General features: G+C 56.6%; 1 protein-coding gene across 6 annotated transcripts in view; it reads left to right on the forward strand.

Moving 5' to 3' along the window:
• The first annotated feature begins 7,149 nt into the window (after nt 1–7,149).
• KCNN1 (potassium calcium-activated channel subfamily N member 1) overlaps nt 7,150–15,035 on the forward strand; it is a 49,580-nt gene continuing 41,694 nt past the window's right edge. For 2 of the 6 annotated variants that reach the window (XR_012428551.1, XM_065535214.2), the window contains exons 1-2: nt 7,150–7,230; nt 10,373–10,496. The gene's annotated coding sequence lies outside the window, so the exon portion shown is untranslated. Of the gene's footprint in view, nt 7,231–8,079; nt 8,142–10,372; nt 10,497–15,035 lie in introns of those variants that run through there. The other 4 variants (XR_012428550.1, XM_065535213.2, XM_065535216.2 and 1 more) reach the window with 3 other exon arrangements.

The following is a 15,035-nucleotide window of genomic DNA, read 5'->3' on the forward strand; positions in this document are numbered from 1 at the left end:
AAAAAAAAGAAAAGACAAGAGCCCCAACAGCGCACTCCTTCCTACTGCCAGCTGTACCTCATCGGCTCCTGCCAGCACCCCTCCTTGACTGTGCCACTTGTCCAGTGAGGGACCTGCTCCGCTATCCCCTGCACACGCTCAGAAAGGTGGAAGTGGAGGTGTTGGCCACACTTCAGGGGCAGAGCCAGAGAAGAGCTGGAGGCTGTCTGCCTCCTGAGATTCTAGTTCAGGGTGGGCCCTAGGACTTCACTGGGGGTTCCATGCTGTGTTTGGGGTCAGGAAATGCTGACGGCTGTGGTGTTATTCCTACAGAGGAGGCATCTGGGCCAAATCCTTCTGTGATGAATCCTGGGCAGGCTTCCCAGTGGAGGATTTCTTCCTTAGTGGGGGATGAGTCAGATCTCATCGCAGAGGGAGGAGGAAGGCACTGGGCCGGGAAAGGCCTGGAGGCTGCAGTGAGCAGGTGGATTGGAGTGGGTGTGAGCAAGCGTCCCGTCGGAGACTGCACGCCTGGGAAGGGTGGAGTGGGATTTGAACTTAGTTCTGGCTTCCTAGAGCTTAGCCAGCCCTTAAGAACAGAGGAAGGGCAGCTGGGAGATGGGCCTATGAGGCTGTGTGGGCTGAGCAAATTGCTTAGACCCAGGAGGGCGAGCAGGGGAAGGAGGTACCCCCAGAAGTTGCAGTGGTCAGGGCTGGGTGCAGTGGCTCATGCCTGTAATCCCAGCACTTTGGGAGGCCAAGGTGGGCGAATCACCTGAGATCAGGAATTTGAGACAAGCCTGGCCAACATGGTGAAACCCCGTCTCTACTAAAAATACAAAAATTAGCTGGGTGTGGTGATGCATGCTTATAATCTCAGCTACTCGGGAGGCTGAAGCACAAGAATTGCTTGAACCCGGGAGGCAGAGGCTGCAGGGAGCCAAGATCACAGTTCTGCACTCCAACCTGGGCAACAGAGCAAGACTCCGCCAAAAAAAAAAAAAGTTGCAGTGGTCAGATCATCTGCAGCACTTACCTAGTGGGCAGTGGGCCTGGGTAGAGGTCGGAGCAGCCCCTGGTGCCAGAAATGGCCATCAAGGCCCCACTGTGTGCCTGGCCTTGGACAGCCCTGCTGTCCCCTGACTCCCCATTACCCTCTCAGCTCAGTACTTCCAGCCTCCTTACTCTTGGCTTCTCAAGCCTCCAACACAGCAGGCTTGTTCCCTCCACCAAGAACGCTGTCCTGCCGGACACGGTGGCTCACGCCTGTAATCCCAGCACTTTGGGAGGCCAAGGTGGTCGGATCACCTGAGCTCAGGAATTCAACACCAGCCTGGGCAACATGGTGAAACCCTGTCTCCACTAAAAATACAAAAAATTAGCCAGGTGTGGCGGCAAGTGCTCGTAGTCCTAGCTACTTGGGAGGCTGAGGCAGGAGAATCACTTGAACCCGGGAGGCAGAGGTTGCAGTGAGCCACTGCACTCCAACCTGGGCAACAGAGCAAGACTCCGTCTCAAAAAAAAAAACAAACAAAAAAAAAACAAAAAAAAAACCATCCTCCCAGATCACAAGTCTTAGGTGCATGCAGGTCCCCACAGAGGTCCTCAGCTCTGTGTAGTCAGGGCTGGCTGGGCAGGCTGGAGGGGGCTAGGCTCTGCCCAGAGGTGGGAGATGGAATGTATCTTTCTGGATGCATAGGAGCTCTCCACACAGACAAGGGACAGAAAAGTCAAATAAATCACACGTGCAAAAGTCTGGAAGTCATACCACTTCCTGTTCAATGGAGGGTAAAAGGTGCCAGGAATAACTAGGTACAGGCGAGGCACCATGGCTCATGCCTATCTATGATCGCAGGACTTGGGAGGCCACAATGGAAGGATCTTTTGAATCCAGCAGTTTGAGACCAGCCTGGGCAAGAAACCAAGACTTTGTCTCTACAGAAAAAGTTTAAAATTAGGGCGTGATGGCATGTGCCTGTGGTCCCAGCTTCTTGGGAAGCCGAGTTGGAAGAATCCCTTGAGGTTGAGTTGGATGTTGCAGTGAGTAGGTTGCAGTGAGCCCTAACTGTGCCATTGGCACTGCAGCCTGGGCGACGGAGCGAGACCCTGTCTCAAAAAAATAAACTGGGTACAGCTGAAGTTGACATAAAAACTAACCAATATATGGTGGGCACTAGCTTAGTTTGGAGGTCCCCCAAGAACCAACCCTGAGACAGTGACTGTAGGAAATGTGGGATATCTGGGAGAGACCTTTGGTGAGGGTTAAGGAAAGGAGAGGAAGGTAAGGCATCCTGCAGGGGGCACCAATGTGCAGAGTCCCCCACGTGGGAGGAGAAAGGCACTGGCACTACTGGGCACCAGGCCTTGGCCAAACAGGTGGCAGCAGCCCCTCACTGAGCCCTGGGGACAGCCCCTATGAGATATTGATCCTCTTTGTATATAAGAAAACTAAGGCTGGGCACGGTGGCTCATGCCTGTAATCCCAACACTTGGGAGGCTGAGGTGGGTGGATCACCTGAGGTTGGGAGTTCAAGAGCAGCCTGACCAACATGGAGAAACCCTACTAGAGATTTAATAAATCTCTATTAAAAATATAAAATTAGCCAGGCGTGGTGGTGCATGCCTGTAATCCCAGCTACTCGGGAGCCTGAAGCAGGAGAATCGCTTGAACTCGGGAGGCAGAGGTTGCAGTGAGCCGAGATCACGCCACTGTACTCCAGCCTGGGCAACAGAGAGAGACTCCATCTCAAAAAAAAAAAAAAAAAAAAAGCCGGGTGTGCTGTGGGCATCTGTAATCCCAGCTACTCTGGAGGTTGAGGCAAGAGAGTCGCTTGAACCCGGCAGGTGGAGGTTGCAGTGAGCCGAGATCGCACCATCGCACTCCAGCCTGGGCAAGGAGAGCAAAACTCTGTCTCAAAAAAAAAGGAAAAGAAAAAGAAAACTAAGTCACCTGCCTATGTCACATAGCCGGGAAGCACCCAGAGCCGCCAGGAAGGCAGCAGGGGTAGTTTTGGGGCCCAGAATCGGGGCTGAAGGTGCCAGCCAGGAAATGGGTGGAATAGCCCACATAGCTCCCCACAAATGGAGGCCTAGGTTCGAATCCCACCTCTGCCTCTTTTGAGACCTTAGACAAGGTTCTGAATGATTTAAGCCTCAGTTTCTCCTGTAAAATGGGACTAAAAACCGCGCCCAAACCCAGGCTATCTGGAGAATCAAGGCGATGGTACCTGGGGAGCGTACGACGGGAAGGGCTTGGCCCACATGACCATGTTAGGGTCTTTGTGGCTGGGGATGACAGAAGGTCGGGGACCAACGGTAATCGACCCGAGGGAAGAAGCCGACGGGAGGGCCAACCAGCCACGACTGGGCACACCGGGCCTCGGACGCCAGGCAAAGGAGTGGGGCTTCACCCCAGGACGATAGGGAGCCCCGGTGGGGTTGTGAGCAGGGCAGGGAGCGGATCAGAGCGGCGCGCGACAGGCTCTTCCGGGCGCCTGCAGAGGGACAGCCGGGGGACAAGAGTGAGGATGAAACTCAGGACAGGAGCTGAGAGGGTGGTCGTCAGCCCTCGGGCACAAAGACAAAGTAATAACGTTTGTTCCCTGTTACAGAAAGGCCCTTACTCGCTTCGGCCCCTGGCCCGGGTCCGGGCCCCGCCTCCGCCTCCACCCCCGCCCCCGCGGAATCCCGAGCCCGCGCGTGCGCTTTGGCAGCAGGGAATCCCCAGCTCCGCCGCAGAGAGCTGGGGGGGGGCGTGAGAGGGGAGTTCCGTGCGCGCCCAGTCCGCCCCGCGTGCGTTGCCAGGACGACCGGGCTGGGCCGCGGGGCCACCGGGCGCTCACTGCGCCTGCGCGGGGGTGCTCGCCTTTTGCGCCGGGGCTTTCCCGTCGCGCGCCAGCCGAAGAGGGGAAGCCGCGCGCAGCGCGCATGCGTCGGCCCCACCCGACCCTCCCCCCCCCACCTACCCACCCGCCCACCCTGAGGGCCGGGGAATCCTCACCCGCCGCAGTGCGCATGGGGGCTGGGCGGGGAAACCGGCTCAAACCGGAGTGGGGTTTGCCGAGGAGGTGGCGGGGGAGGGAGCGAGAGCGGGGTCTTCCGGAGGTTCCCACTCCAGCCCCTGTCGTTGCCTTAGCAACCGGGCGCGCGGGCCGCAGTGCGCGGGCGGCGGCGGCCTCGGGGAAGCCGGGTGGCTCTGCGCCTGCGCGGGGCTCCGCGCCTGCAGCCGGGGTTCCCCCTCGAGCACCAGGGGGACGGCGGGGGAGTAGAGGATGGGCGCGGGGGAGCGAGTGCTGGGGAGGAAGAGACCGTGGGGGAAGAGACCGTGGGGGAAGAGACGACGCTGGAGAGGCGCGGGAGGAGAGAAGGAGAGGAGGGGTGCGTGCGGAGGAGGGAGCGGTGGGGGAAAACGCAATGGATAGGGACGATAGGGAGGGGTGCAGGGAGAGGCGAGCCTGGGGGTGAGCGCCAGGGAGGGGGTGACGGGGGAAAGCGTAGAGGGAGGGGGACGACAAAGGCAGAGGGGGATGGGAGGGGAAGTTTAGGGAGTAGAAAAGGGATATGGACAAGGAGAGGGGTACATTGGGGCAGTGGGGGCGATGGGAGGGGGCGCTGGAGGACACCTTAGGCTCCTGCAGCCTCCTGCCCAGCAGATTGGTCTGCGAGGGTGGGGGTTGCTGTGCCAGAAAGTCAGGATCTTCGAGTCCGAGCTTAAGGTTTCCAGATTTAGGAAAAAAATTAAAAAAAAAAAAAAAACACGGCGCCCACTTAAACTTGACTTTCAGATAAACGAGCAATTTTTTTATTATAAGTATGTCCCATTCCGTATCCTCTACTTTATCCAGCAGCCCTAATCTTGGCTATTGTTGTTCCCCCCCACCCCCCAAATTTACACACCACCTGTCCCTATCCTTTCCGAAAGCCGTGCGGACCCTCGCGGAAGACGCCTTTGTCTCCCGCCTGCCTAGAGCCCCACAGCCCGGCATGTGGGGTGTCCCCTCGGACCTCGCCATCCCCTCCCCCAGCCATCTGCCGTCCTCCTGGCCTTGAACAGCAGCCTGAAGTCGAGTCCGGGCTAGGCAGGGGAATGCGCAAAGGCGCAGCGCACACCCTCGGGGATTTTCTAAGCGCTCCTCCACCCCCCACGACCCCCAGACCCTCCCCTATGGGCCTGGCCCTGCCAAGGCCACATCGCCCCGCGGGTCCCAGACACCCGCACATTCTCCTCCAGGAACCTCCAGGGCTCTGCTTTCGGGCAGCCTCCCTCACTCTCTGGGCGCATAAGCACACAGGCACGTAGTAGGTGCTCACGAAAAAAACATTTGAGGGTGATTTTATGGGGGCAAGTCCTGGGGAAGGAGTGTTGCATTTCTCGACACGGACAACTGCGTCCTCATCCCACGGGGATATATGCCCTCTCTGGGCCTTTGTCCCCTCCAACAAAGCAGTTTCCCTTTTATCCTTCCCTTTGGTTTCAAAAAGTGTAAGATAACAAAACACTTTGTTTTGTTATCAAAACAAAGGGGGAAAGGTCAGCCCACAGGGGTCCCTGGCCCTGGGCTGTCCCCAGCGCCTCCCCCAACACTTCCCCCACTTGCCATGTTCTCTTCTTTTTCTTATTCGCCATCGAAACAGTGGAACAGTTGCGCCTCCGGCCTGGCTTGTGCTCAACAGGCCGAGAACTCGGTCCCTGCGGATCATTTTCCCCAGGGGCATATTATTCCGGAAACGGGCTAAGCGGTCCCGGGTTGGGGACACGTGGGCGCCTGTGTTTTTAGTTTCGTTGACCTAGGTGACGCCCCTGCAGAAGCCGGCCGTGGATCTGCTGTGCCGTGTCTTGGAAGCATTTATAGGGCGGCTAGCTGGGCAGAGGGTGGTGCTGTCCCTTTAGTTGAAGCTGGGTAGTTGCTGGGGTGGTGCTGGGTCTGGAGCGGCCCTCTCCTCCCATCAGCCAGGACCAAGTTGCACCTGGCCCCTCATTCCCAGGGATGGGGAGAGGAGAAGATGAAAGAGCAAGCAAGTTCACACCAGGAGCTGAGGGCAGTGAGAACAGTAAACCAGGGCGACGTGCCCAGAGAAGCGGCGACTCTAGGGAAGAGGAGACCTCGGATGGAGCCCTGAAGACCACGGGTGGGGGATAAGGGGTGAGGAGAGCCAGGCAAGGGCGATCCCGGCCCAAGGAACCACAGATGCAAAGGCTCTGAGGCTGAACCGGTTAGGGGGAGACGCTGGGCGTGTCCAGAGTGTGGTGGGCGGTCCAGGGAGGCCGCGGAGGGACTGGAACAAAGGGTGGGAGTTGGGGGGGCAGAGCGCGCCGGCCCGTGAGGAGTCAGGGTGCTCCTCTTGGTTCAAGAAGAGAAGGGAGGTGGGGGGAGGACGGTCATGCGGGACAGGGACGTGACCTGTCACACGGGTGAGGACTGAAGTCTGTGGCTGCGTCAGGGAGAAGGACTGTGGCGGGGACAGGAGGAGCCGCGGGACTGGGGAGGGTTTTCGGGCTCCACTGGGCGATTGTGGGGTCCACGGGGCATGAGGGAATCCCCTGATCATGGGTGTCCTTGTCACCTCTGCAGCCTGACTCTCCTTCACTGTGTCTGACTAAAGCGTGGGTCACAGCCTTCCCCAACAGGGTCGGGAAGTCCCCCCAGGAAGGCTGCTGGGTGGCACCCCTCGTCCCCGGCTCCTGCGAACCCACCGGCTCTCTGCCTCCACAATGCAGACCCGAAGGCCTCCTCCCCTTTGTTCTTTTTCCCTCCACACGGTCACGGTCACACCGGAGGCTCCCTCTGAGCGCATCTCACACACAATGAGGGGGGCGCGCTCCCAATTTCCCCTCCCCTCGGTATCTGCGTCCCCGAGCCCCGCCCGCGCCTCGGAATCCCGGCCTCCAGACCCCGCCTGGGAAGCTCGTTACCTTTCCAGAGAGGCTCCCCGCCGGGGGGCTGGGGAGGGGGGAGGGCTATTTTTAGAATGAATGGAAGAAAAGAGAGGAAAAAAAAAAAAACAAAAACCAGAATGGAGGTTTGTAGAAGCCTCCCCGCTTCCAAGAGGAACCCCCCTCCTCGTCCCCCACCCCAGACCAAGGCTGAAGGTGGGTGGGGGTTCAGAGACGGGGCGGGGCAGGGGGCTTGGAGGAGGAACACTGTGGTCTGAGCTGGAGCCACGCTTTCTGTTGGAGGGGGACAGCTGAAGGAGAACAGCAAGACATATCCGGCGGCCCCACGGACTCGGAGAGCTGGAGGGACCCCGGAGGTGGGCACTTGTCCATTCGCTGGAGGGAAACTGAGGCTCAGAAAGGGGCTTGGCAGGGCCGAGGTCATGGGAGGTGCTTGCCCCTGGACTTCTCCCTCCCATCCCCTACCGAGCCAGACCCCCGGGAGCCACATTGTTCTAAGGTGGCAGAGTGACCTTCACAACTCTGCCACCCAAGCCCTGGCCAGTCAGGCTGGAGGGGTCCCTAATCGCGCAGGTTGGATGGAGGGTGTCACCAGCCCAACAATGAAATAGAGAAGTTTTCTGTGGTTTGGTTCTGGCCACCCAGGCTCCCCCTTCCTATCTGGGACCTTCCAGCCCAGTCAATGTCGCCAGCAGCCCGAAGCCTCTGGGTCCCCCGATCCTCCCCAGTCGCGTGGTGGGGAGGCTTTAATTGTCTGCCTTCCTCTCTCCCTGACTCTGTTCTTTCCTGGGTCTGGGAGAGCGGCCGCCCAGAGTGAGGGGAGCAGCCTCTGTTCCGTGCTGCCGGGACACTGGGCCCTGGCCAGGGGCTTCCGCTCTCTGGGCCTCAGTTTCCCCATCTGTAAGATGAGCACCTTGGGCCAGAGGCGGCAGAGGGTCCTCCCATCTCTTTGACCGTTTTCTAAGATTTGCTGTCACGCCCCTGGGTGGAGGGGGGAGAGTGGGCATTGGCGAGAGACCTGGAGGGGGATTCCATCCCTCTAGAGGAGACGCCTTGCGGGGGGAGGGCCCAGGCTGCCTCCCTCGGCCTGCGGGGTCCGCGCCCCCTCCCCGGGCGGCGGGGCGGGGCCCAGGTCGGCGGGGAGGGGGTCGGCTCTGCGGCGGCGCGCGCACACCCTCCCGGCTCACACGCCCTTGCCCGGCCGTGCACTTGTCTTCGCGCTCGGGCAGGGCGCAGGGACTCCGGCTGCGGCGGCCGACTCCGGCCGGTGAGTGGCAGTGGGGGGCACGGCGGGGAGCGTTCGGTCCCGGCGGCGGTCCCCTTCTCTTTGGTGGGCGGATCGGTCAAAGCTTGCCCGACTCCGGGAATTCAAAGGGGAGCTGCGGGAGGAGGGGGGCATCCCTTCTTCAACCTCCGCCCTCCAACACCGATCCCGGGAGTCAGCTCCTGACCCCACCCCCATGCCCTGTGAGGAGGGTGTTCCTGCTTCCAGGTCTGGGGATGCGCAGACATCCCCCTCCCTCCGCGAGGTGAAGGTGGGGACATGGGGACCCTCCACGCCTGCACCTCCTCAGTGGTGGGGGGAAAGGAGCGCTGGTTCGCGTTGCCCCCTCCTCCCTCTCTGTCCCCCCATGTTTCTCCCTTTCTTCTTGCGTGGTGGCGGGGATTCCCTGTGCTGGCCCGGCTGCACAGCGGGAGGGAACCCCCCCACCTGCCAGCCTACTGTGCGCTGGGCTCCGGGCTGCTGTTCTTTTCCCTAAGCTCTCTCCCTTCCCCCCTCCCCTCTCCCGGACAGGAGGAGGGGCTGAGGCCCAGAGAGGGTTACCACTAGCCCAAGGTCACCCAGCCGGGCTGGGGCAGAGCGGGTTTCTGGTCAGATCCACAAATCCCGGGACCCAGCTGGTGAGGTCAGCTCTGAGATCCTCTGCCCCCGCCGCCGTTTAACCCTGAGCGTGGGGTGCCAGGGCCCCAGAACTGGGGGGATTCCTTACTTTCTCCAAGTTTCTCCTCCAGCTAGAGACCCAGACAGGACTGAGCCAAGAAGCTCCGGCCTCGCTCTCTTCCGGGGCTCCCAGATCTCACCTCCTCTTGTCCCCCCCTGTTCCCCCGCTCCCAGCCTCCTCAGGCTGCCCAAGATCTCATCAAAGGAAATCCCTGAGGGGAGGGGGTTTCTAGATGGGGAAGCCAAAGCTTCTGGAGCCACGGAGGAGAGAATTTTTACTCTGGCGCAGCAACCCACTGAGTGACCTTGGACAAGACCCTGCCCTCCCAAGGCTAGGGTCAGCATCAAGGTCCCCCTGGCTGGAACAGGTGGTCCCTGAGCCATCCAAGGTGACCATTGCCCCGACCCAAGGTCCTGGTGAGAGAAAGGGCAGCTGAGTGTTCCCCTTCAGTCCTGTTCTGGGGTCTGGCATTGCCCCTGCCCACCATGGGATGTCCCTCTCTGCCCCCTTCTCCAGGATCAGACTTGGGTAACATGTGCTTCTATAAGCCCTCTGCAGACAGCACTATATAGATGAAGGGAGTACCCCAAGGGAGTTACAGGCCCCCAGGGCAGCTTCAGAGCTGGGGAGCAAGAGATCAGCTGGTCTGCCAAGCAAGGTGGTTCACAAGTGTAATCCCAATTCTTTGGAAGGTCAAGGCAGGCTCAGGAGTTTGAGACCAGCCTGGGCAACGTACTGAAACCCTGTCTCTACAAAAAATAAAAAAATTAGGCAGGTGTAGTGGTGCGCACTTGTAGTCTCAGCTACTTGGGGGCCAAAGGTGGGAGGATTGCTTGAGCCCAGGAAGTGAAGGCTGCAGTGAGCTGTGTTCATGCGGCTGCACTCCAGTCTGGGTGAGAAAATGTTACCTCCCGGAATGTTACCCATCTAGATCTCCCCGTGGCGAAGGAACTAGGGGCAATGTAGGGGGTGAGCAGGAACAGCATTGGGAAAGACAGATAAAGCATTCAGTGTCTAGTGTCCGGAACCCAGTGAAAGGAGGAGTGGCCTTAGGGAGGGGACATGGAAAAGGTGGGGCTTGCCCAGGGCCCCTTTGGAGCAATAAAGCCACTGTTCTTAAGCTTCCTGAAAGCTTAGGAGATGACCTAGCTCAGCAACACCAAGCCGGGATCACAGATCTCGCAGATCTGCTCTAAAGACCATTGTATGTAATAGGCTGAGGCAGGTGGATTGCCTCTGACCAGGAGTTCAAGTCCAGCCTGGCCAACACAGCAAAACCCATCTCTACTAAAAATACAAAAATGAGCCGGGTATGGTGGCAGGCACCTGTAATCCCAGATACTTGGGAGGCTGAGGCAGGAGAATTGTTTGAGCCCTGGAGGCGGCGGTTGCAGTGAGCTGAGATCACGTCACTATACTCCAGCCTGGGTGACAGAGCAAGACTCTGTCTCAAAAAACTAAAAAATAAAAAAGATCATTGTAGTCCGGGAGCTGTCTGCACCCTACTCTTTTAGGTCCCCGCCTCTACCCTGCACGCCCTGTCTGATCATTACAGATCTCAAAGGGACAGGAAGGGCAGCAGCATCAGCCACCCTCTCTCCCAGTCAAGTGGTCACCAGCAGGACTGAAGGGGACAGCCCCTTTGCAGTGGCTCGGCGAGGATACTCCTGCACCCTAGGGTGAGTGAGTCCCAGACTTGGGTCACCTTTGGGGGTGGGGGTGGATCAAGGGTTGGATAGAAAAATTGGTAACTGGGCAGGCTAGATGGCTCATGCCTGTAATACCAGCACTTTGGGAGGCCAAGGCAGGTGGATCACTTGAGGTCAGCCTGGCCAATATGGCGATACCCCATCTCTACTAAAAATACAAAATTTACCCGGGCATGGTGGTGGGCACCTGTATCAAAATAAATAAATAAATAAATAAAAGGGTGACCTGAGGAAAACGTGCCAGCTTTTGAAATAATAACAAGCTGGGTGCAGTGGCGTGTACCTGTGGTCCTAGCTACTCAGAAGACTAAGGTGAAAGTATCAAGAGTCCAGGAGCTTGAGGCTGCAGTCAGTGATGATCATGCTTGTGAATGGCCACTGCACTCCAGCCTAGGTGACAGAGCGAGACTCCCATCTCTTTAATTAAAAAAAAAAAAAAAAAAAAAAAGGCCGGGCATGGTGGCTTACGCTTGTAATCCCAGCAGTTTGGGAGGCCGAGGCGGGCAGATCACCTGAGGTCAGGAGTTCAAGACCAGCCTGGCCAACAAGGTGAAACCCCCATCTATACTAAAAATACAAAATTAGCCAGGCATGGTGCTGCATGCCTGTAACCCCAGCTAGTTGGGAGGCTAAGGCAGGAGAATCGCTTGAACCCAGGAGGCGGAGGTTGCAAGCCAAGATTGCAGCCTGGGCAACAAGAGCGGGAAACTCCCTCTCAAAAAAAAAAGAAAGAAAAATAATACTAATATAATAATTGTTATTATATCATGTATATCATGATGATGATGATAGCAAGGACTATGCTTTCTAGACCCTCCGGGGAGTTACTGTCCACTTTCTTTGATCGCTGGAGTTAGGGAACCTATTCAGAGAGACCAGACGACCTAGGAGTGGGGTGTTGAGCCAGGTTGGAAGAGCTCTATCCCACCACTCCTGCCCCCACACACAGCCTCTACCTCCCAGCTCTCGTGGTCTCGCTGGAGACAGTCCCCAGGGTAGGCCAGCTCTGTGGAAGGCAGCTCCTGTGCGCCTTTCTCCAGTGAATTTTTTTTTTCAGTTTAGTTTTGTTTTGTTTTGTTTGTTATGAGACGGAGTCTGACCGTGTCACCCAGGCTGAGCGCAGTGGCATGATCTTGGCTCACTGCAACCTCCGCCCCCAATCCCCTGGGTTCAAGCAATTATCCTGCCTCAGCCTCCCAAGTAGCTGGGATTACAGCCATGCGCCACCACGCCCAGCTAATTTTTGTATTTCCAATAGAGACGGGGTTTCACCATGTTGGCCATATTGGTCTCGAACTCCTGTCCTCGGGTAATCCACCTGTCTCAGCCTCCCAAACTGCTGGGTTTATAGACGTGAGCCAACGAGCCAGGACTCCTTGGTGAACATTGACTGACATCCAGGGTCAGCACTAAGCTGCCCATGGGGTTGTGGAGAAAACAGAGGTGGTGGTCATTTAGTCAATCAACAAAGGCCAGCCCAGGTCAGCCCTTGTGGAATTTCATGGGGCATCAATTAAGCAAGTGTTATGTGCTGGATGCAGGTGCTCACGCCTGTGATCCCAGAACTTTGGGAGGCCAAAACAGGAGGATAACTTGAGCTCAGGAGCTTGAGACCAGCCTGGGCAATGTAACAAGACCCCATCTCTACAATTTTTTTTTTTAAATTAACCAGGTGGGGTGGTGCCTACCTGTGGTCCCAGCTACTCTGGAGGCTGAGATGGGGGGATCATTTGAGCCCAAGAGGTCGAGGATACAGTGGGCTATGATTGCACCACTGTACTGTAGTCTGGGTGACAGTGAGACTCTGTCTCAGAAAGAAAGTGAGAGAGAAAGGGGATCGGGTGTGGTGGCTCATGCCTGTAATCCCAGCACTTTGGGAGGCCAAGGTGGGCAGATCACGAGGTCTGGAGATAGAGACCATCCTGCATGGTGAAACCTCATCTCCACTAAATACAAAAAATTAGCTGGGGTGGTGTCGGGAGTGCCTGTAATCCTAGCTACTTAGGAGGCTGAGGCAGGCAGGAGAATCCCTTGAACCAGGGAGTTGGAGGTTGCAGTGAGCCGAAATCGCGGCACTGCACTCCAGCCTGGTGACAGAGGGAGACTCCGATACTCTGTCTCAAAAAAAAAGAAGAAAAAAACAGAGAAAGGGAGGGAGGGAGAGAAAAAAAGAAAGGAGAAGGGAGGGGAGGGGAGGGGGAAGGGGAAAGGGAAAGGGGAAAGGGAAAGGGAGAAAAGAGAGGGAGGATGGGAGGGAGACAGAGAAAAAAAGGAAGGAAGGAAGAAAGGAAGGAAGGAAGGAAAAAGAAAGAGGAAGGGAGGGAGGGAGGGAAGGAAGAAAAGTGTTTTGTATTAGGAAGAAAATAGAATATGAGGATGTATTAGTGACCAGAGGAGCAGGGAAGCCTCTTGTAAAAGTCAGAGGGGCCTCTCTAGGGCAGTGAGCATGAGCTGAGACCTTAAGGAAGAGGAGGAACTGGCCCGCTGAGAGCTGGGAACAGCATACCCAGCAGAGGGAACCACATGTGCAAAGGTCCTGAGGTGGGAATGAGCTTGGCATGTTTGAGGAACAGTGAGGCTGCTATGGCTGGAACAAAGTGAGTGGGAGAGAGGAGGAAGATGAAGGCAAGGAGGTGGGCAGGCAGGAGCCAAGCTACAAGGAACTCAGGGGCTGTGGTGAGGGTGTGAACTTCAGAGCAATGGGGAACTGTGGCAGGTGTGTGAGCAGGGGAGAGGCATGGTCTCAGTTAGGATTTTCAGAAACCCTGTGGCTGCTGTGGAGAGCAGGGCAGGAGTGGAGGTGGCAGGAGCCCAGAGTGGAGGCCCGGGAGATGTCTGGTGGTTTCAGCCAGGCTGGTACCAGGGTAGGGCCTCGGATGGAAAGAAGTGGGCATAATCTGGGACTGGGTTGGGGATGGAGGATGAAATGTGGCCAGGTTTCCATCTCATGCCAAGGAGCCACTGGGAAGGAAGGGAGCACTCATTGTGCCTGGGGGAACCTGGGAAGGCATCCTGGAGGAGGTGCTCATTGGGCTAAGTCTGGAAGATCAAGTAGGAGTTTGCCAGCAGCTAAGGCTGGGATCATATGGGATCTAATTGCTCAGTTGCCAGGAGATTGGTGAGCACCCGGAATCTGGGGTGACATGATCAGATTTGTAACCAAGAAAGATCCCTGTAATCCCAGCACTTTGGGAGGCCAAGGAAGGAGGATCACTTGAGGACAAGAGTTCAAGAATAGCCTCAGCAACATGACAACACCCCATCTCTACAAAAGGAAAAAAATAGCCAGGCATGGTGGCACACATATGTAGCCCCAGCTACTCAGGAGGGAGGATTGCTTGAGGACAGGAGATCGAGGCTGCCAGTGAGCTGTGACTGCACCACTGCACTTAAACCTCTTGTGAGACAAAGGGAGACCCTGTCTCTCTCTCTCTCTCTTTTATTTATTTTTTTTTTTTTGATGCAGGGTCTTGCTCTGTCACCCAGGCTAGAGTGCAGTGATGCAATCTCAGCTCACTGCAACTTCCACCTCCCAGGCTCAAGTGATTCTCATGCCTTAGCCTCCTGGGTAGCTTGGGACTATAGATAGGTGCCTGCCACCATGCCTGGCTAATTTTTATTTTATTTATTTATTTTTTTAATTTTATGTATGTATGTATTTATTTATTTAGTTAGTTTCGAGACGGAGTCTTGCTCTATCACCCAGGCTGGAGTACAGTGACGCGATCTTGGCTCCCTGCAACCTCCACCTCCCGGGTTCAAGTGATTCTCCTGCCTCAGCCTCCTGAGTAGCTGGGATTACACGTGTGTGCCACCATACCCAGCTAATTTTTTGTATTTTTAGTACAGACAGGGTTTCACCATGTTGGCCAGGCTGGTCTTGTTTTTTTTTCTTTTTCTTTTTCTTTTTTTTTGAGACAGAGTCTCGCTCTGTCGCCCAGGCTGGAGTGTAATGGTGCAATCTCGGCTCACTGCAACCTCCGCCTCCTGGGTTCAAGTGATTCTCTGTCTCAGGCTCCTGAGTAGCTGGGATTACAGGCGCCCACCACCACGCCTGGCTATTTTGTATTTTTAGTAGAGACAGGGTTTCACCATGTTAGCCAGGCTGGTCTTAAACTCCCGACCTCGTGATCCGCCCGCCTTGGCCTCCCAAAATACTGAGATTACAGGCGTGAGCCACCACACCCAGTTATATTTTTAAAATTTATTCTTTATTTTAGTAGAGACAGGGTTTCATCATGTTGCCCAGGCTGGTCTTGAAGCCTTGAGCTCAGGCAATCAGCCCAACTTGGCTTCTCAAAGTGCTAGGATTACAGGCGTGAGCCATGGGACCCTGTCTCTTAAAAATAAAAAAAGATTCCCTCTGGGTGGGGGGCTCTGGGGGAGGTTAGACCTGAGTGAGAGAGTTCAAGAGGTGCTTTTGAAATCGTCCAGGTCAGCCGGACGCGGTGGCTCACGCCTATAATCCCAGCACTTTGGGATGCCGAGGCGGGCAGATCATGAGGTTAG

This window comes from Macaca fascicularis, chromosome 19 (assembly GCF_037993035.2).
Source record: "Macaca fascicularis isolate 582-1 chromosome 19, T2T-MFA8v1.1".
NCBI classification, from domain to species: Eukaryota; Metazoa; Chordata; class Mammalia; order Primates; family Cercopithecidae; genus Macaca; species Macaca fascicularis.